The 22,516-nt window shown below is 49.5% G+C and overlaps 1 protein-coding gene across 19 annotated transcripts in view; it reads right to left on the reverse strand.

Moving 5' to 3' along the window:
- The window catches only part of LOC123763958 (cAMP-regulated phosphoprotein 21), a 257,113-nt gene that overhangs the window by 209,506 nt on the left and 25,091 nt on the right, over positions 1-22,516 (reverse strand). Inside the window, exon 2 of one of the 19 annotated variants that reach the window (XM_069330052.1) lies at positions 2,552-2,615. The exons of the other annotated variants lie outside the window; for them this stretch is intronic. The gene's annotated coding sequence lies outside the window, so the exon portion shown is untranslated. The remainder of the gene's footprint in view (positions 1-2,551; positions 2,616-22,516) is intronic. 19 annotated transcript variants of the gene reach the window in all.

The following is a 22,516-nucleotide window of genomic DNA, read 5'->3' on the forward strand; positions in this document are numbered from 1 at the left end:
CAGCAGGACTGAGGCTAAAGTGAAGTTTGTTTAGTCAACAGTGGTCTCGACTGGCGCGCCCCCGTGTGTGTTGTAGGGAGCACACAACAGGCTCCGCTCGCCTCTTGTATGTCTGGGAAGCTGAGAGCGGCCTTGAATCATGATGATGTTTTTGATGATCAATGAATCGACACTGAGCTTGAGCGACCTGTCACGCTGCTCACAGGTGGCTGGGCTGACCTGTCACGCTGCTCACAGGTGGCTGGGCTGACCTGTCACGCTGCTCACAGGTGGCTGGGCTGACCTGTCACGCTGCTCACAGGTGGCTGGGCTGACCTGTCACGCTGCTCACAGGTGGCTGGGCTGACCTGTCACGCTGCTCACAGGTGGCTGGGCTGACCTGTCACGCTGCTCACAGGTGGCTGGGCTGACCTGTCACGCTGCTCACAGGTGGCTGGGCTGACCTGTCACGCTGCTCACAGGTGGCTGGGCTGACCTGTCACGCTGCTCACAGGTGGCTGGGCTGACCTGTCACGCTGCTCACAGGTGGCTGGGCTGACCTGTCACGCTGCTCACAGGTGGCTGGGCTGACCTGTCACGCTGCTCACAGGTGGCTGGGCTGACCTGTCACGCTGCTCACAGGTGGCTGGGCTGACCTGTCACGCTGCTCACAGGTGGCTGGGCTGACCTGTCACGCTGCTCACAGGTGGCTGGGCTGACCTGTCACGCTGCTCACAGGTGGCTGGGCTGACCTGTCACGCTGCTCACAGGTGGCTGGGCTGACCTGTCACGCTGCTCACAGGTGGCTGGGCTGACCTGTCACGCTGCTCACAGGTGGCTGGGCTGACCTGTCACGCTGCTCACAGGTGGCTGGGCTGACCTGTCACGCTGCTCACAGGTGGCTGGGCTGACCTGTCACGCTGCTCACAGGTGGCTGGGTTGACCTGTCACGCTGCTCACAGGTGGCTGGGCTGACCTGTCACGCTGCTCACAGGTGGCTGGGCTGACCTGTCACGCTGCTCACAGGTGGCTGGGTTGACCTGTCACGCTGCTCACAGGTGGCTGGGCTGACCTGTCACGCTGCTCACAGGTGGCTGGGCTGACCTGTCACGCTGCTCACAGGTGGCTGGGTTGACCTGTCACGCTGCTCACAGGTGGCTGGGCTGACCTGTCACGCTGCTCACAGGTGGTGGCCGTGTCACCTAACACACAAGGCCGCCTCGTCGTCCCGCACCAAGAGCCATGGACGAGGAACGTCTCAAAGACACGCCCCTAAACAATGGCTCGGAGCCCTGCTAGCATTCCCTGCCGACGGAATGTAAGGCAATACTCGTATTCGGTACAAGCAGTTAGCAAGTTAGCACAGAACGAAGAAGTTGTGGAAGCCACCTCCATCCACCACTTTAAAGTCAGATTTGACAAAGAATTTGAACGTCAAAATAATTATATGGTAATGCAACAGATAGAACAAGGTCAGGAGGCGGGGACAAGGAGCTAGACCTCACTGGGCCGTAGTGACTGTTAGGTAAGCACACACACACCAGCAAGAGGTTGTCAGTGGCAGGATAATTACTGACATGTCTGTACGAACTGCCACACAACAACCTTGAGCAACATCAAGTCTCGAGAGGTTAGCAGTCGGTAACGTGATTACATCTGAGGTAACCTATACCGTCCCGTCACTTCCAGTGTCCAAATATTAAAGTCAATTTAAATTGTGAAATTAGGAGAAGATTTAGGCGGGCCGGGTCGGCGGGCCGGGTCGGCGGGCCGGGTCGGCGGGCCGTGGGGGAACTGAGCAAGAATCGGCAAGGAATGGTTGCCATGGAGACATCTGCTTTTCCCGTGACGCTGTACTGATGCGCCCCGGGAATCCTGGCAGACCACGAAACCGCAGGAAGCAGCAAAAACAGCAGTAGCAGCAGCAGCGACATGAGCAGCAGGAGCAGCAGCAGGAGCAGGAGAAGTAACAGCAGAAGCAACAGCAGCAGAAGCAGCAGGAGGAGCAGCAGTTACAGGTAAGGAAGACAAAGAGGCAGCTGCAGGGAGGACAGAAGCAAGAGACAGTGAGAAGCACCATCACAGGTAAACAGAAGGCAAGCAACAATACATGGAGACAACTGACAGACACGCGCCCATGTACAGGTGTCAGATCAGCAGGGTTGAGGTGATAACTCTCTCAGCTTGGAAGCAGCAACAATCGGTGGAAACAGTCACCTGGGAAACTGGTCCCGGTCAACAGGCGAGGAGAGAACAGTGTTGAAGCAGACCAGAGAGCGGTCACAGGTGACCCACGGGGACAGAGCAGACAGGCTCGCCTGTACCATACAGGAAAGGGAAGGTAAAGATACAGTGTAGAACACAGCGGTGACAAAAGGAACACCTGCTTGATGGGGTTCTGGGAGTTCTTCTACTCCCCAAGCCCGGCCCGAGGCCGGACTTGTAACACTTACCTTACAAGTAACAGAACTATCTATGAGTAAATAAATCTCTGGGACTTACCCCCACTGGTAACCATACAAGTCTAACCTAAATATTAATGAATACATAAAGACTAGTGGACGAGGCTTACCATGAGCTATGGGAAGGTCTCGGCCTGCCTACAGGAGTCAGCAGTCCGCTACTCCCGTACTCACCTGTGTAAGGAAATGTATATAAATATACAACATGCATTAGATTGCATAAGATACGACTTAAACAGCTATGGTAACAATGTTTTTTGATTGCCAGACTTGTTCTACACCCAGGATATAGTTCATGTTGTGTTGTTTGTTCATGTTTATCCTGGCAACACTGGACACCTTTGTGTTCCTGCCCTCCAGAGACACATGCACTACCCACTGAATCATGATGAGCTAAAGGTACCTCAAGCTGACATACCTGTTGTTTGGAGGCGCCGTCCGCCCCCACTATCCCTGTCTCATCCCCCCACTCAGGTGAGGTGTCCCCCTCCCCCCCACTCAGGTGAGGTGTCCCCCTCCCCCCCCCCCACCCACACTCAGGTGAGGTGCCCAGTGAGGTGAGGGCTGGGCACCTCAATACTCTTGCAGGAAGTGACCTCAGCCAGGGAGTGAGGGATCACCACAAGTGGTCCAACTTAATAATGGTTAGGGTGTTCTTCCTAGTTGTTAGGTCATGTACATTTCACTGGGTTACAACGGTAGTTATGTGGACATTACTTACTCCTTGCCACTTGTTCAAGTACGGGACAACATTATATAGTCATAGTGTTATGTGGCGCCCATTACTAGTCTTGTGCAAAAGTTACAGCCCCGCTCTTGTGCCAGGTAAATCCACAACGGGCTCACCATAGCCCGTGCTACTTGGAACTTTGTGTTCTAAGTAGCGAATCTTAAACAACAACAACATAGTCTTGTGCCAACACATGCTGGTCTTGTGACAGTACTTGTTGTAACTATGTGCTGGGTGGAGGCCCGGTGAGCCCCTCATATACTTGTTATACACTCCGCAAAACATAAAGCTAAAAACCTAACTTAAATATTCCTAAGCCTAGTATAGCACATATATGATCTATATGGGGAGCCGGTCGGCCGAGCGGACAGCACACTGGACCTGTGATCCTGGGTTCGATTCCGGGCGCCGGCGAGAAACAATGGGCAGAGTTTCTTTCACCCTATGCCCCTGTTACCTAGCAGTAAAATAGGTACCTGGGTGTTAGTCAGCTGTCACGGGCTGCTTCCTGGGGGTGGAGGCCTGGTCGAGGACCGGGCCGCGGGGACACTAAAAAGCCCCGAAATCATCTCAAGATAACCTCAAGATCTCAAGAAGATATATTAGGCCTCAGAGTGTATTAGGTCTAGTATGGTTAGGTTAGGGTTTATTAGCAACATAAAAATATAAGTTGTTGCCAGTTTGTCCTCTTACGTGGAGGTGTTCGTCGTGTTATATCGTCGCATCAAGATAACACTTGTAATATTAAAGAGTAATGTTCCCACTTAAACTGTTGCGGGGAGAACGAGGGTAACGACCATGAAGGTTGTTAACGACCAGCGCGGCGTGGCTCGTCCGCTGGCGGGAATTCTGATGGCCAATCACAGCCGCCGGACGAGACAATGAGCACCTGCAGGAGCGTCAACACAGCAGTACTTTACCCACTCCCAGCCCGTCGACGTGGTGTGTGTGTGGCCAGCCGTACCTCTCCTGTGTGGCCAGCCGTACCTCTCCTGTGTAGCCAGCCGTACCTCTCCTGTATGGCAGTGTGCTCCACTCTCGCCAGCAACACGGACATTAGGATCCAGCTGGAGGTTAAGGCCGTATGTAGTCTCTGAAATCTACTGACTCCATGACAGTAAGAATAATAAGCCGCCTAAGGAGTTAGATAATTTGTCCTGACGATTACGTGTGCAGTATATTAAACCGTCGGTGAGGTTTATTTGTCAGAGTTACGGGAACTCTGTTTTACAGTATTGGAACCAGTCAAGAGAACTGGTTCTGAAGTGAGCTGAAATGACTGACGAGTGCCGGCCATCTCGTTATCATGGTGTGTTAACGTGTGTATATAACTGTACCTATATTGTACCTACGTGTTTGATAATATAGATGCATATAGCCGCAATACATTCTTGATCTAAATTAGTATTTCATGACCTTAAGCAGGGCTCGGCCAAGTAACATGTCGCACCTGACGAAGGGTCAGGCTGGGGAGGACGACATCTGACCAAGTCACAGTAAACCACATTAAGAGACCTTAAAGTAAATACAAGCTAAAGCAAAACTAGACAACCAAACTTATTTACAACCCGTCTTCGACTCCATTCCATCCCCCAATAGACCCCACACACGCATTGATAAACTTTTACATGCCGTTCATTCAAAACTGGAATTTTCTCAACTAAAAATTAACATTATAATGTATTAGCATAATGTACATATATAGGTTAGGTGTTTAGGTTCTGTTGGTGATTATTTATAGAATGTAGGTGAAGCATTTACAGCGTTGTGGTTCGAACAAAATTTGTCAGTGAAGCACTTGTTCCGGAAGTGTTCGAACGTCAGCAGTTCTGAGTCGTGTGTAAGCCGTTTTTCAGTCATAAACAGGGGGTTTGGCGGGTGCATGGAATCACTTTTGGGTCTTTGGAGGACGGGCTACTTATTTAAATGTTTAGTTTACTGAAACGACAGTTCGATCCCAACAGTCCAAATTTAATACTACAAAAGTGAACTTTGTGGCGGTCCATCGGAACATTACTGTTACTGTACTTTCCACCATTTACTCTTATTGTAGGCATATGGTCCGTCTTCTCTTAACCGGCGGTGCCCGGGTTTCCCTCCTCCCACCCCTCTTTTTCCTTCTCTGTTCTCTCCCCCTTCCCCTCTTCTCAACCCCCCCCCTCCTCCATCTTCTCACTTTCCACTTCCCCCCCCCCCCCCTCCCTCGTTATCTTCCCTTTCTCCGCCCCCCCCCCCCCCCGGCCTCCTATGACGGACACTGTAGTGTGTGTAACAACTGATGATAGTGTGTGTATAAGCGTGACCACTACCCACACTTATACTCTACACTGTCTTTATTTGTAATTGTTAATTAACATGTGATTTTTCGTTATCAGTCATGCTGTTGTGGGAGGCAGGCCACGGCCTCTCCGCGGGTCGTCTGCCAGATTAGCATAGTGCCACAGTTTCTTGATGTTGGCAACACTGGCGAGAACGGGCTGCTCGCTCGTGTCTTAGCAGTCCGTAGTTATACTATTTGCCACATATATCGGTATAACATGTATCTACATATTAAATGTGCGTGGAGAGGGGGTGAGGCTGGTCTCTGGCCGCTCGTCAAGGGGAATATTTTGATGCTTGTACTTCTGAGAAACACGGCCTAAATATACTCTCCCTCGTCACACTAGGGGAGCGCGCTCACTCCCGCTCATCCACGCCCGCATTGAAACTGAATTGAAATAAGTTTATCGAGATATAAATACACTCAAAGGTATGAGGTAGCTCGAGCTATTCTCGCCCCCTTCATGTATATGTTGACACGTGTTCATATATATGACATGTTCATATATATAGATACATCACCAACAATAAACACATTACCAAACATTGAGAGTGATAAACATACACATTTCTTCCTGTACACATGTCGTATATTACCAGACGTACACACATACTTTTATGATAGGTACACACACACAATTTGCAATAGACATCAGACAATTCAACACAGTTACAATCTTGGTGCAAAACTTCTCTCTCTCTCCAGAACATCAACCTTTCCATTGTGACACATCCAGACTATTTGTTCAGGAACAGTCCTTATCTCAGTGTTTCTATATACATTAATCAACGGACAATCCAGAACATAATAGGCCAGGGTGTGAGACCTTAACATACCACAGTTTACACTTGGTGTCATTATCATGAACACCTGTACCATATTGGCAGTAATGTGTGTACCCAAGCCTGAGCCGCATGTGCAGTCACTCCAAGCATTTCTCCTTTTACCTTAAGTGAAATGTTGGTGTTTTGACTCACATGTAGTGTTGCAGGTTTGGCTTCCCTCATACATTATACCTCTCCTCGCCACTTCTGTCTGTGCCTGAATATTTCACCCGGATGTAGGGAGTATTCGTCACAAAAATATGAACTGGATGGAAAAACAGAGACGTCTCGTTGTCCGCAATTGATGTAAAATAAGAAGCAGAGACAAATTCCCCGAGTCACAGGAGAAAAGCTCGCACCAGAAACAAACATTAACATAATAACATCATCTTCAAACGTGGTGAGCAATCCGGTGACCTTCAAGAATCTAGACTGCTTTCATTTCATTAAATATAACCTATATTAGATCACGATTTCAGGGCATCAGAAGACCGAAACTTGAAGACACATATATTGTGGCAAGACCTGAGGGGGGGGGGGGGAAGAGAGAGAGAGACAGGGCAAGAGAGAAAGAGAGAGGAGGGGGAGAGATGTGCGCATGCCATCCATAAACACCCAGAATAAGGAGCATGAGCAGTGGTAATGATGACAGAGTTAAGGATGACTTCTCTAGTTTGGTGGGCGGTAGGTGACTCTCCATGAATGGCAGGAGGCGGCAGTGGAAGAGGACAGCTCCCAGGAAGACAACGGTTCTAGCCTGTGACCTACTTTCCCAAATGGTAGTTGTGTGTGGTGGGGGCCGCCCAGCCCCTTGCTCCTAACATGACGGTGACCACAGAGGAAGTTCTTGGGAGACCAGCTGGCGGTAAACCACGCCGGCCTGCCTACATCTGCCCCCAGTTATGGCTCTGTCCTTGCTCGGACTCTTGCCAGGTTTCCCTGTTGACTTTCTGATCATCAAGACTATGGCTATTGCTGCCTGCGACACGCAAACCTAATACTAAGTTCCCATTAGATGACCTCTTAATTCCAGGAATTATCTGGTAGAAATGTCAGAGTTTGGGCCAAATGATTTTTATCCATTCATTATTTATATTTAAAGTATTCCCCAGAGTCTCCTGGCAGTGTCGTGCACCTGGGGCAGAGCGCACCTACACCAAGGGTGTTTCGTCAGTGGGTACAAGGCACCACAGTAACACACAACACAAACTAATATTGCTAAGGACTTCAGTCTCTGTATTGCGCGCAAAAGTAACCATCTTCATGTTATCTCTAAATGATTTCGGGGCTTATCGTCCCCGTGGCCTCGACCAGGCCTCCTTTTTGTTACACATCCCCAGGAAGCAGCCCGTAGCAGCTGTCTAACTCCTAGGTACTTGTGTACTGCTAGGTGAACAGAATCCTCAGGGTGAAAGAAACCCTGCCAATTTGTTTCTGCTTCTGCCGGAGATCGAACCCGGAACCTTAGGACTACGAATCCCGAGCGCTGTGCACTCGGCCTTCAGGCCCCCGTGTGACCATTACGATATCTTAAATTGAGACTGGCTTCCTCAAATTTGTAGTGTATGTATGAGCTGGAGAACACAGGGTGTGCATCACCGCAATTGTTGCAGCGAGGCTGGGAAGAAGGCATCCCACGAGCTAGTTTAAGAGAAGTCAGTTCCGTATCCATACAGCATTAATTTCAAAAGTGCGTCTCGGAGCCAACGGATACCACCTGCCAGGGCAGCCAGGGAGGCCGAGCGCTGGTCCGTGCAAGACGGGGTGTGTCGTCCCCTTTTTAACAGGGGAGTCCTACTGTGTGACGAACCTCGGCGCCATCTATGATCCAGGTTCCAAGTTAAAACAGTGAACCCTCCTTTTAATGTTTCACCTCTTCTAATCTGCTGTTCTGGGAGGTGTTGAAGTACCGGTGACTGGTGATAGACGGCGGAGAAGCAGAGTGTGAAGCAGTACACAGGTCGACCTTGTACGCCTCTGCTGGAGTGTACTAGCAAGGATGCTAGTGGAGCCCCTGGAAGACTTCCCCTTTGGAGCGTGCTAGCGAGTGGGGTGCTGGAAGACGTCACGTAGATGAAAGCTAGCGTAAGGGCTAGTGTTGCACTGGAAGACCTCGTCAGGAGTGTATAGAGTGATAGTGGTAATTAATAATAAGGGATATTTTTGTTCCATTTTATTTATCTTAAACATTACAATGCACTTCCACTGAGGTTAGGAACCTCTGGACTTGAGAAGGATCAGAGTTTAAAAGAACCCGGTTACGGATGAGGACTCCGTAACATACTGCATCGTACATTCTCCCACACTGGTACAAAGACCTTTCTCCCATTCGCCCAAGCCTGGACACCCAACCATCCATCAAGGGCAGCCCCTCCAGCAGGAGGCCTGCTGACTCTGACAAGATCCCTACAGGTGTGTACTTTAGTACATACAACGCCTGGAGAGACGGCCAAGGCAACCATCACCAGCCCCAGAGTCTTACGTGAGCCCCCCCCTCACGACAAGGGGACACTCTGGAGGGGTTATGACTATAGAACGGTTTTGGTTCGGACTAAGAGAACAATATTGGTTTTGGTTAGTCAAGTCTGACCCCAGGCCGGGCTTGGGAAGTAGAACTCTTGGAACCCCATCCAGGTACAATCCAGGACTTAGCCTTGTACACAGTGTCATTCTCGTACTGCTTCTCTGCCACTGTCCTAGTTGTCATGTACTCATTTCTGGCCTCTTTGTATTGGAATTTCCTTCGGTTGTGTTCTCTATTTTTTTCATGCTGATTTACTTCTTCTCTTTGCTTCCAGACACTGTTGAGTCGTGGGCTCCAGTGGCTCGTCTTGCCTCCCTTAACCCTTGGTGGTGGTATAAGTCTTTCTTCAGCTTCATTGAGTTAGTCTGTTCCTAGTCCCTTACATTGTGTTGATTTCCTCTTGATTTCTCTTCCCATTCTATCCACTCCAGGAATTCTCTGACTTGGTATTCTACTCTCCTGTATGTTAGCCTAATATTCCCCCCCTGTTACATCATTTAATGGTCTTCATTGTCACTAAAGACAAACTGGCCACTGGCTCCTAATCACATTTTATGATTAATGTCCATCTCATTCTGTGTGAAGACCAAATCTAGTTGGTCACCACCCCCTTCTTGTTTCATCCCTGACATGTTTCATCAAGAAGTTCCTCTCTATTACTTCTACAAACTTTGTTCCCCATGTCTCATCCCCTCCTCTTTAAGTCCATTGTCTCCCAGTCAATTTGGCCATGATTGAAGTCACCCACGACCAGTAGTTTTCCTTTGACTATGGGCTGTGTCTACCACCTTTTGGAGGATATTCAAAGCATTATTTGTTGGTTATTTATTATTTTTGCACCGTCGTTCTGTGGTTCTCCAGAGGGTTGTAGATTACAGCCACAAGTGCTTTCTCACTATCTAACGAAATTATTCCCGCAATACAGTCGCTGTAGTTGTTTGGCACCTCCAAGGAAATCCCTTCAAAGATCCAGTGTGTATGTGTGAGTCCGTCCGTTATTCCGTCCGTCCGCTGCTCCAACCGTCCGTTATTCCGTCCGTCCGCTGCTCCAACCTTCCGTCCGCTGCTCCAACCGTCCGTTATTCCGTCCGTCCGCTGCTCCAACCGTCCGTTATTCCGTCCGTCCGCTGCTCCAACCGTCCATCCGCTGCTCCAACCTTCCGTTATTCCGTCCGTCCGCTGCTCCAACCGTCCGTTATTCCGTCCGTCCGCTGCTCCAACCGTCCATCCGCTGCTCCAACCTTCCGTTATTCCGTCCGTCCGCTGCTCCAACCGTCCGTTATTCCGTCCGTCCGCTGCTCCAACCGTCCGTTATTCCGTCCGTCCGCTGCTCCAACCGTCCGTTATTCCGTCCGTCCGCTGCTCCAACCGTCCGTTATTCCGTCCGTCCGCTGCTCCAACCGTCCGTTATTCCGTCCGTCCGCTGCTCCAACCGTCCGTTATTCCGTCCGTCCGCTGCTCCAACCGTCCGTTATTCCGTCCGTCCGCTGCTCCAACCGTCCGTTATTCCGTCCGTCCGCTGCTCCAACCGTCCGTTATTCCGTCCGTCCGCTGCTCCAACCGTCCGTTATTCCGTCCGTCCGCTGCTCCAACCGTCCGTTATTCCGTCCGTCCGCTGCTCCAACCGTCCGTTATTCCGTCCGTCCGCTGCTCCAACCGTCCGTTATTCCGTCCGTCCGCTGCTCCAACCGTCCGTTATTCCGTCCGTCCGCTGCTCCAACCGTCCGTTATTCCGTCCGTCCGCTGCTCCAACCGTCCGTTAGCCCGTTGTGCGTGTTGGCGTTACCATGAGACAGGTGCTCTCGGCTGATCAATACCTGCACCACCCCAGGGTGTACCCCCCCCTGACACCACCCCAGGGTGTACCCCCCCCCTCTGACACCACCCCAGGGTGTACCCCCCCCCCTCTGACACCACCCCAGGGTGTACCCCCCCTCTGACACCACCCCAGGGTGTACCCCCCCCCTCTCACACCACCCCAGGGTATACCCCCCCCTCTCACACCACCCCAGGGTGTACCCCCCCCCCCCCCCTCTGACACCACCCCAGGGTGTACCCCCCCTCTCACACCACCCCAGGGTGTACCCCCCTCTCACACCACCCCAGGGTGTACCCCCCCTCTGACACCACCCCAGGGTGTACCCCCCCCTCTGACACCACCCCAGGGTGTACCCCCCCTCTCACACCACCCCAGGGTGTACCCCCCCCCCCTCTCACACCACCCCAGGGTGTACCCCCCCCTCTCACACCACCCCAGGGTGTACCCCCCCCCTCTCACACCACCCCAGGGTGTACCCCCCCCCCCCTCTCACACCACCCCAGGGTGTATCCACCCCCCACCCCCCCATCTGGTTATAGTAGCAGAATCTTTCCCTTCTGAACAATAAGACGTTTCTAAACAAGATGATTGTTTGTAAACAAGTTGTTTGAAAACAGTGTGTGTAAACAATTAGGCTGTCATTCAACTTATTTACAAACAGCCTGATTGTTTACAAATATTCTACTTGTTTAAAAACAAGGTGTTTGTAAACAATGTATTTTTAAAGAGTGTAAACACGCAGTCTTTTTGTAAACAGGATATTTTCAAAGTTGTTTTTTAAACAAGTAGGGTGTTTGTTGAGCGTTGTGAGCAAGAAAGGCGTTTTCCTTTCAAGAACAGCCTGGGTGAGGGATATTAGCACACTAGTACAATACCGAGTGAAGATGTGAACTGATTCACTGGCTATCAGGCTGGCTATGAGGCTGCTGGCTGGGTGGCTGCTGGCTGGTTGGCTGGTTCTGGCTACTGGATGGCTGCTGGGTGGCTGGTGGCTGGCTGGAGTTTCCCGGCATGTCGACTACTTGATCACACAACCACTCCTCCTGTTTACATAGTACTTTTTGTAACTGTGTAGACCATAGTACATATATTGACGTTATAGTCAATTAGTAGAATTTGGTACTATTCACTTATAAGAGTCCGGGAAAATAAAGCTAAAAACAAACTTTAATATTCCTAGGCCTAGTATATATATAGCACACATTTGTATTATATTAGGTCACAGCGTGTATTAGGTTAGGTTTTATTACCAGCATAAATACACAATCTTTTCCGTTTTGTGCAAATTCAATACAACCAAATTCTACTTTCTAATTGTCCACTACGTCAATATATGTACGATGGTGCACATCTTTACTGAACAGGAGGACGGGCTGCGTATTGTGGATAATTTGAAATTAAATAATATTTATGAACACTGGTGAACGTTGGGGAGATTACTGTCTCCGAAATCAATTGTTCCTGAACAGCGTCATTTAAAGTGAACATTTCCAGGATATTACTTGAGGCAAACCTATCTTTCTGCCGAATTTAATAACTTTGGACAATTTGTTTGAGATATTCCACAGAATTTCTTGCATCGCTACTAAAGAATCTTTTACGACCCAGGTCACAATTCCTACATTTTTGTAGCAAGTTTCACCAGATGTGAGAAATCTTATATATAACGACCACCACCCACGACCAGCAGCAGCAGCTTACGACCACCACCCACGACCAGCAGCAGCAGCTTACGACCACCACCCACGACCAGCAGCAGCAGCTTACGACCACCACCCACGACCAAGGAAAGCATTTTTGACTGCCCCAAGATAGTTGACGCGCATATTATTGTGAGTGGTCGCAGGTGGATCAACAATGATGGTGGCGATAGTGACCCTCGCCCTGTACCACCATCACCACCTGACAGATCACACACTTCCTGCACGAACACGTCTAGTTACCTCTAGAAAACCTCATCCTATATTTCGGCAATATTTCTTATATTTGACGAAAGAGGGTTAAATATGAGCGGGACTGTGAGGCGGTGTTGTGTAGCGTGGGTGAGGCGCCGCAACTCTCAACTGGCCTCATGGCGTCTCTGGCTCCAGTTGCCCGTCTTGTGGTGCACCTCACGGACCCGACCTCCACTGTTCCACATACATTACGGGCTCCTCCTCCACCTCCGTCCCCGAGAGCACACTGTGTATGATCTACAGTGGGAGAGTCACTGTAACACATGACTCCCACTGTAACACATGACTTCCACTGTACATATGACTCCGAAAATACGCGAATTTTTTTAGGTGCGAGTGAACATGCGTGTGCAGTCAGAGTGTGTGTGCGGGTGTGCATTGTTATGAGTGCTGGTATGATTTCAGGGGGGGTGCGTGCAGGTATGCGTGCACGTATACGAGTGCGTGAACAATTCTTAACGCTTGCCTGCACGCGAGTGTGTGTAGTCATGCGGGCTTCTCCCACCACTGCGGCCTTACAGCCACTGCGCTCACCCCTCACGGTATTCACCAATAACACAATTTTGACAACACGAAACACTGCAGCAACACCCTCACAGACTGACGTGTTGGTGAGGCACCACAACAAGGGCCCCCAGAGCCTGACGTGTTGGTGAGGCACCACAACAAGGGCCCCCAGAGCCTGACGTGTTGGTGAGGCACCACAACAAGGGCCCCCAGAGCCTGACGTGTTGGTGAGGCACCACAACAAGGGCCCCCAGAGCCTGACGTGTTGGTGAGGCACCACAACAAGGGCCCCCAGAGCCTGACGTGTTGGTGAGGCACCACAACAAGGGCCCCCAGAGCCTGACGTGTTGGTGAGGCACCACAACAAGGGCCCCCAGAGCCTGACGTGTTGGTGAGGCACCACAACAAGGGCCCCAGAGCCTGACGTGTTGGTGAGGCACCACAACAAGGGCCCCCAGAGCCTGACGTGTTGGTGAGGCACCACAACAAGGGCCCCAGAGCCTGACGTGTTGGTGAGGCACTACAACAAGGGCCCCAGAGCCTGACGTGTTGGTGAGGCACCACAACAAGGGCCCCCAGAGCCTGACGTGTTGGTGAGGCACCACAACAAGGGCCCCCAGAGCCTGACGTGTTGGTGAGGCACAACATTAACCTTTGTGAAGAGAATCGAGAAATACATGCATTTCCAGGAAGGCCTTGCGTGACCTCTGGGGACAGCGTGACCTCTGGGGGACAGCGTGACCTCTGGGGGACAGCGTGACCTCTGGAGGCAGCGTGACGACCTGGGGGCAGCGTGACCTCCTGGGGGCAGCGGGACCTCTGGGGACACCGCTGATGACTACGGCCACGAGGGGGTCGAGTGCACATAACCTGGAGGAGAGTATAGCCTTGGGCTTCAAGGATATGTTTAATATCCTGGTGGCAGTCTTTCAGGTCCCTAACACCAGTTGCAACATGGTGCGGGAGGAGAACCGTGCCAACACTGGCATTGAACCGGGCATTTGTGGAGACCCTAACAGGGGTCTCCACAATGCTGGACGATGTGGCTAAGCGGGCAGCTGCAGCCTGTGGAGCAACAACGACATGTGTACCTGTACGGGTGGGGTTAAAAGTAACAGAAGGGATCCAGCAAGTCAACGAGGTGTTTATGGAGGACGTGTAGAGTCCAGATGGTTGAAATCAAAGTATTTAGTCTATGTAGCAGGCCCAAACAAGGCGTAATAGCGTGCTGGAACTTATTAGCACTGGATGGGATCGTGAGAAGGGGTGGGTGGGGGAGTCGGCGCCGAGCACTCCAAGTGAGGGGGGGGGGAGAATAAGGTGCAGTTGTCACAATGAGATAAGTAGCAGCTCCAGGTGATGAGGTGGTCATCACTGGGGGTCACCACTCTCCTACCAAAGAGGAGAGGGTGTCGGGAGGGTGGAGTAGCTTGGTCTGGGCCCAATGTAGCGGGGGCTACAGAGCCTAGTCTTCCAGCACAGTCCGACTCGGGGGGCCTGGTCGCCCACCCCACGAGCCTGGGAAGTTATAAGAGTATCATTCAGCGGCATAGAAACGAGAAGGTAATAATTTCATTCACGAATGAGCCCCCCATACCGACCATGGAGCCACAAATAGAGGATAGGACACCCAACAAGAGACAAGCCGCCCCCCCCCCCCCAGGGGAGCATCCTGAGTAAAGGCCCAGCAATCGCCACCTTAAGAACCGTCAGTCCGTCAAGATCAGGTTCAGCAAGGAAAGGAGGAGTGACAATAAAAGCGTCTCCTCGCTTGGAACGTCGGGTGCCACAGGTCTACGGGTGAGAGAGTGTGCCTCCTCAAACACCCGGGCGTCAAAACAGAAGATGTCCAAAAGAATAATCAAGACTGGCAAAAGGTCGGCAGGAAAGACAATGAGAAAGGAGAAGAGGGGGGAGGAAAAACGAAACAAAAGATAAGAGGAAATCGTGACCAGCATAATTAGTGAAGACGGCAACAGGAGCATAATGCTTCAAAAGGCCAGAGACTCGTCCCATGGAGCACCACACCCCAGCGGCCGTCTACCAAGCCCCCTCACCACGACAACGGGCTGGAAAGGAAGAGGGGGGTGATGAAAAGGGGAGTTAGAAGGGTAAAGAAGGGAAAGGCTTTAGTTCTGGAAGTGGTGAAGGAATTTGGTGGAAAGTGCAGCCACCACCCGTTCATGAGTTATTTATAAGACAAAGAACTTGTTGTTCTTGAACTTGGAACTTATCTGTCCAACAATATTAACTGATTTTCACATGGCTGTACTCGTGTAAATCATACAGTCTAGAATCTTTAAGTCATAATCTTTACACAAGTAAACTTCAGAGTGCTCTCCACTCTAACATTCACTATATCACAGACACGACTCCAGGATCTAGGGATCAGAATTAAAGACAATTTAAAAGTTAATCAATTAGATATTTATTATATATTCACTCATATGAGTATCATAATTCAACCATTTCACTTCATGTTCAAATGTCAATAACAATTCAGAATTTGGGTCATCATGCAAGAATTTGAGAGTAATCCTGAAAATGACACAACATATAACTTTGGAAAACACCAAACACATCAACGTTGTCATGCAAGTGACCCAAGTCTCGGAGTATAAGACGGACGAGAGGAGGGGGAGAGGGTCCCCTTCACCTTGCATAGGCCTAGTCTGGCCTCCTGGAACGTCTGTGGTGTAGCCAAGCTCTCTCTCTCTCTCTCTCTTTCTCTCTCTCTCTCTCTCTCTCTCTCTCTCTCTCTCTCTCTCTCTACGGGAGGAGCAAGGGGGGGGGGGGGGGGAGACTGTGGGGGGGGGAGGCCTGCAGGAGGGTGTTGTGGGTGCCAACAAGGCGGCGCCACTGCCAAATCTTCCCGCTCTCAATCCCAGTGTGTTCTGCCAACTCCCTGCAGCTTGTCCCTTCACACCCATGCTCTCTACCCATCTTCATGCCTTCCCTCCCACCACGAGTCTTCCCTCCCACCACGAGTCTTCCCTCCCATCACGAGTCTTCCCTCCCACCACGAGTCTTCCCTCCCACCACGAGTCTTCCCTCCCACCACGAGTCTTCCCTCCCATCACGAGTCTTCCCTCCCACCACGAGTCTTCCCTCCCACCACGAGTCTTCCCCACGGACCAGATGTCGGGAGAGAACTGTGAAATAGGCACGATAAAGCACCTAAATAAAGGGAAAGAAAAGCAGGAGGAAGTGTAGGGAGACAGGTGGTGACTGCTGCCTCGCCTCACACAGCTCAACAATGAGGACTGAGTGAGGTAAACCCTCGCCTCACACAGCTCAACAATGAGGACTGAGTGAGGTAAACCCTCGCCTCACACGGCTCAACAATGAGGACTGAGTGAGGTAAACCCTCGCCTCACACGGCTCAACAATGAGGACTGAGTGAGGTAAACCCTCGCCTCACACAGCTCAACAATGAGGACTGAGTGAGGTAAACCCTCGCCTCGCACAGCTCAACAATGAGGACTGAGGTAAACCCTCGCCTCACACAGCTCAACAATGAGGACTGAGTGAGGTAAACCCTCGCCTCACACAGCTCAACAATGAGGACTGAGTGAGGTAAACCCTCGCCTCACACAGCTCAACAATGAGGACTGAATGAGGTAAACCCTCGCCTCACACAGCTCAACAATGAGGACTGAGTGAGGTAAACCCTCGCCTCACACAGCTCAACAATGAGGACTGAGTGAGGTAAACCCTCGCCTCACACAGCTCAACAATGAGGACTGAGTGAGGTAAACCCTCGCCTCACACAGCTCAACAATGAGGACTGAGTGAGGTAAACCCTCGCCTCACACAGCTCAACAATGAGGACTGAGTGAGGTAAACCCTCGCCTCACACAGCTCAACAATGAGGACTGAGTGAGGTAAACCCTCGCCTCACACAGCTCAACAATGAGGATTGAGTGAGGTAAACCCTCGCCTCACACAGCTCAACAATGAGGACTGAGTGAGGTAAACCCTCGCCTCACACAGCTCAACAATGAGGACTGAGTGAGGTAAACCCTCGCCTCACACAGCTCAACAATGAGGACGGAGTGAGGTAAACCCTCGCCTCACACAGCTCAACAATGAGGACTGAGTGAGGTAAACCCTCGCCTCACACAGCTCAACAATGAGGACTGAGTGAGGTAAACCCTCGCCTCACACAGCTCAACAATGAGGACTGAGTGAGGTAAACCCTCGCCTCACACAGCTCAACAATGAGGACTGAGTGAGGTAAACCCTCGCCTCACACAGCTCAACAATGAGGACTGAGTGAGGTAAACCCTCGCCTCACACAGCTCAACAATGAGGACTGAGTGAGGTAAACCCTCGCCTCACACAGCTCAACAATGAGGACTGAGTGAGGTAAACCCTCGCCTCACACAGCTCAACAATGAGGACTGAGTGAGGTAAACCCACGCCTCACACAGCTCAACAATGAGGACTGAGTGAGGTAAACCCTCGCCTCACACAGCTCAACAATGAGGACTGAGTGAGGTAAACCCTCGCCTCACACAGCTCAACAATGAGGACTGAGTGAGGTAAACCCTCGCCTCACACAGCTCAACAATGAGGACTGAGTGAGGTAAACCCTCGCCTCACACAGCTCAACAATGAGGACTGAGTGAGGTAAACCCTCGCCTCACACAGCTCAACAATGAGGACTGAGTGAGGTAAACCCTCGCCTCACACAGCTCAACAATGAGGACTGAGTGAGGTAAACCCTCGCCTCACACAGCTCAACAATGAGGACGGAGTGAGGTAAACCCTCGCCTCACACAGCTCAACAATGAGGACTGAATGAGGTAAACCCTCGCCTCACACAGCTCAACAATGAGGACTGAGTGAGGTAAACCCTCGCCTCACACAGCTCAACAATGAGGACTGAGTGAGGTAAACCCTCGCCTCACACAGCTCAACAATGAGGACTGAGTGAGGTAAACCCTCGCCTCACACAGCTCAACAATGAGGACTGAGTGAGGTAAACCCTCGCCTCACACAGCTCAACAATGAGGACTGAGTGAGGTAAACCCTCGCCTCACACAGCTCAACAATGAGGACTGAGTGAGGTAAACCCTCGCCTCACACAGCTCAACAATGAGGACTGAGTGAGGTAAACCCTCGCCTCACACAGCTCAACAATGAGGACTGAATGAGGTAAACCCTCGCCTCACACAGCTCAACAGTGAGGACTGAGTGAGGTAAACCCTCGCCTCACTGGTCAACACACGAGGGCCACACTTGGCGTCATCACAATATGTAACAATGCTAAACTGATCAGCAAAGATGCTAACAAGACAAGTATTAGCATGAACAATGATAGGACAAGAGAACACTGATGCAACTACAAACTCACTTGTCCCACTGAACAAAAACTTCTATGTAAAAATATTGCGAGCAGATAGTTAATGATGGTGGGAGGGCGGTAGTTAAGGGTGACTGATGACATAGTTACAAGAGTACAGGTAACAAGCAAGATGGCGGAGAGGTATATGACAGTGAGGGTGAGAGTGACCCACTAGTCCAGGGAGGTAGTGCTGTCAGCCCCATGAAGCTCACACACAGCAACACGCCCAAACATTATAATGTATCAAACTGTCTATGACCTCCAGGAACTCTCACATCAATACAAATAACCTTCGCCTTCTCACTCTGTCCACCCGTCCAATTAAAGACGAAATTAAATTCAGTTAAAGCGTAAGTTTAATAATAAAAAAGTTCTCTGAATATTAATCTTCATTAAATCCAACTCGTCTGGTGAACCAAAGCCGCTAATGACTTTTGAAAACGTTCACTACAATGTGGTAGTGAGACTTGCCTGTAGCGTGCCTGGGGCTTGCCTGGGTACTAGGCCTTGCCTGGGGCTTGCCTGGGTCCTAGGCCTTGCCTGGGGCTTGCCTGGGTCCTAGGCCATGCCTAGGGCTTGCCTGGGGCTTGCCTGGGGCTTGCCCCAGGCAAGAAGCACCCAGCCTACTAAGCTTCATTCAAACAATAGTCTAATTCTGGCCACATAGTTGGCGTGAGTGTGCACCCATCACCATACGGGTGCACACGGGTATGTGGCCAGCATGAGGGACACAGCGGCTCAACAGTGACTACACATGTCCACATCAACACAGGCAACTGATGACAACATGAAGCAGAGTTAATGTTCCAGACACCAGGACACTGCCCCCTATAACACACCCATCAGGACACTGTTACCTGCTTGATACCTGGTTGATGGGGTTCTGGGAGTTCTTCTACTCCCCAAGCCCGGCCTGACTTGTGAGAGTTTGGTCCACCAGGCTGTTGCTTGGAGCGGCCCCCAGGCCCACACACCCACCACAGCCCGGCTGTGGTGGGTGTGTGAGCCTGTGGAAAACAGTCCAGTTTTCTCTTGAAGATGTCCACGGTTGTTCCGGCAATATTTCTTATGGTCGCTGAGAGGACGTTGAACAACCGTGGACCTCTGATGTTTATACAGTGTTCTCTGATTGTGCTCATGGCACCTCTGCTCTTCACTGGTTCAATCTTGCATTTTCTTCCATATCGTTCACTCCAGTACGTTGTTATTTTACCGAGTAGATTAGGGACTTGGCCCTCCAGTATTTTCCATGTGTATATTATTTGATACCTCTTTCGTCTCTTTTCTAGAGAGTATATTTGGAGAGCTTTAACCCCCCTCCCTGCTCAGCTCGTTATTACCGTGAGGGGGGCTTAGTGGGCGGCTGCCGGAGTGTGATGCTCCTTGGGACAGTCCTCTGTCCTTTTCTAGCCTTGTGCTCCTGCTGCCGTCCTCTCCAATTATGCTGAGCACCTTTTCCTTTTCCTTCTGTTTCGTTTTTCTCCCCCCTCTTCTCCTATCTGCTTGCCATTTCCTGCCGACCTTTTGCTTATTCTGGTTCTTCCCTTGGACTTCTATTTTGACGCCCGGGTGCTTGAGGAGGCATACTCTTGCACCCATAGAACTGTAGTACCCGACGTCGAGAGCGAGGGGAACCTTTTATTGTCAATCCCCCTTTCGTCACTGAACCCGATCTCGACGGACTGTCGGTTCTTAAGGTGGCGTTTGTTTTATTATTATTAACATCTTTATTGACAAAATTAATTACAATTTTGCCTAATCTGAGGATTTTGATAGTCTTATTAAATTGAGGATAATGCTAGTATTCACTGTCACGCAGGACAGAGGGTCATACATAAGACAATAGGTCTAAACTGTAGGCTGAAGCACATATATATCATGGTTACAATCAATGTTTTAATGTGTGGATATGTGAAAACAACTTTCTATTGTGCACTGCCACACAAGGGCAGGGATGGGTTCATAAGTGATACAGCTTAGAATATAAATAGAAATTGTTCTTCATTCTTTAAAATGGACAAGCAAATTTTGGGTAAATTGTTAGGATGTCGTCCAGAACACCTGAGTCAATAAAATAGTTACACAGTTGGTGGTACAATAGGCCAGGAGGTCTAAAGTCCTTTGGAATATGGAATATGGAAGGAGCCAACCGGTAACATGAATAATGAGAACAATGGTGAGGAAGAATGTGGAAATGACAAAGATAGTTAAAAAATAAAGATGGCTCCAAAATATAGGGGAAGCCAAGGCAAGCAAAGGTATAATCCAGAAAAAATCTCAAACAAAAATATTTGCAAATATTACACAAAGGAAATGTGCAAATATGGGTCCAAATGCACAAATGCACTTCCATGCATCCCCGAAAATGCTGAAACAAGCTGAGGAGAGGTGCATATAGTTTAAGGACAGAGTGGGAATACCTCCACCGTAATCTATGCAAACTATTAATTAATAAGAAAATATTATGGCCTTCAATGTCCAGATGTCCAGGTGAGAGGTTCACGGCGCTTTAGACGGGACGAGGTCCAGTATTACAACTCTGAAAGTTTTACTTCCAGAGTTTTGGAAAAGATTTAAAGACCATTTGTATTAACATCACACATAAAAGTTTTTGAAAGAGTGATAAGGAATTAAATTTCCAGTTTTATGGAAAACAATGAACTTCACAACCCCCAGACAACATGGATTTAGAGTGGGAAGATTATGTCTGTCACAGTTACTAAACCATTTTGACAAAATCAAAGAAGCATTAGAAGAAAAACATAATGCACATGTTGTATACGCAGACTTTGTAAAGGCATTCGACAAATGTAACCATGGAGTGATAGCCCATAAAATAACATCAGTAAGAATAACGAATGAAGTGGGACATTGGATTTTTTCGACTTTGTCAAATAGAATGCATAGAGTAACAGTCTATCAAATAAGATCAAATCTAAGTGCAGTGAAAAGCTCCAGTGTCCCAGAGCACTGTCCTTGCACCATTGCTATTTATCATTCTTATTTCTGATATATACAAAAATACTAGTCACAGCTCCGGGTCATTCATTGTAGATGATACAAAAATCAGCATAAAAATTTCCTCTGTACAAGAGACTGAAAAACAACAAGCCGATATAAATAGACTTCGATTGGGCAAGGGAAAATAAGATGATGTTTAACGGTGGTAAGTTCCAGGAACTGAACTTAGTTATGGTGGAAACGAGGAACTTAAAGGAAACACAAGGTACAGGACACAGTCAGACTTACTCGTAGAAGGAAAGCAACATATAAAAGATCTGGGAATTATGATGTCCGACGACCTGACTTTTAGTGAACATAACAGAGCAAATATAGCGGCGGCGGCGGCGGCCAGGAAAATGATAGGATGGATTATGAGAACGTTCAAAGCCAGATCCCACAGCAATGCTAATACTATTTATATTACTGGTGCTGTCCCATCTTGAGTAATGCTCAGTACTCACTTCTCCTTTCAGACCAGGAGAAATTTCTGAAATAGAGGGAACAGAGAACCTAGACGGCACGCTTAGAAACAATGAAACATTATTGGGAGCGTCTCAAAGCTCTCAAAATGGAAAGGAAAGTCTCTGGAAAGGAGACGAGAAAGGTATCAAATAATGTATACATGGAAGATACTGGAGGGCCAAGTCCCAAATTTGCACAGTAGAATAACAACATTCTGGAGCGAAATATATGGAAGGTAATGCAGAATAGGACCAGTGAGGAGTAAAGGTGCCATAGGCACAATTTTTTTTTTTATTATTAAGAAATGAGGTACATCTGCATTAGTGCAGCTACCCTAGACTATATGAAGTGGAGTACAGTATGTCAAAAAAGCTAACTAGGTGATGCTAAGAAATCCCCATCACACAGGATGGTTAGTCATACAGAGGCATGTGATAAGCGGTCTGCACTGGCAGACTCCGGATGCATTTTGAGGATATCATCAACACAAGATTGAATAAGGTAGCAGTGGTAATACAAGTCCCCATCTCGCAGGATGGTTAGTCATACAGAGCCATGTGTTTAATAGCCTGCACTGGCAA

This window comes from Procambarus clarkii, chromosome 23 (genome assembly GCF_040958095.1).
Source record: "Procambarus clarkii isolate CNS0578487 chromosome 23, FALCON_Pclarkii_2.0, whole genome shotgun sequence".
NCBI lineage: Eukaryota > Metazoa > Arthropoda > Malacostraca > Decapoda > Cambaridae > Procambarus > Procambarus clarkii.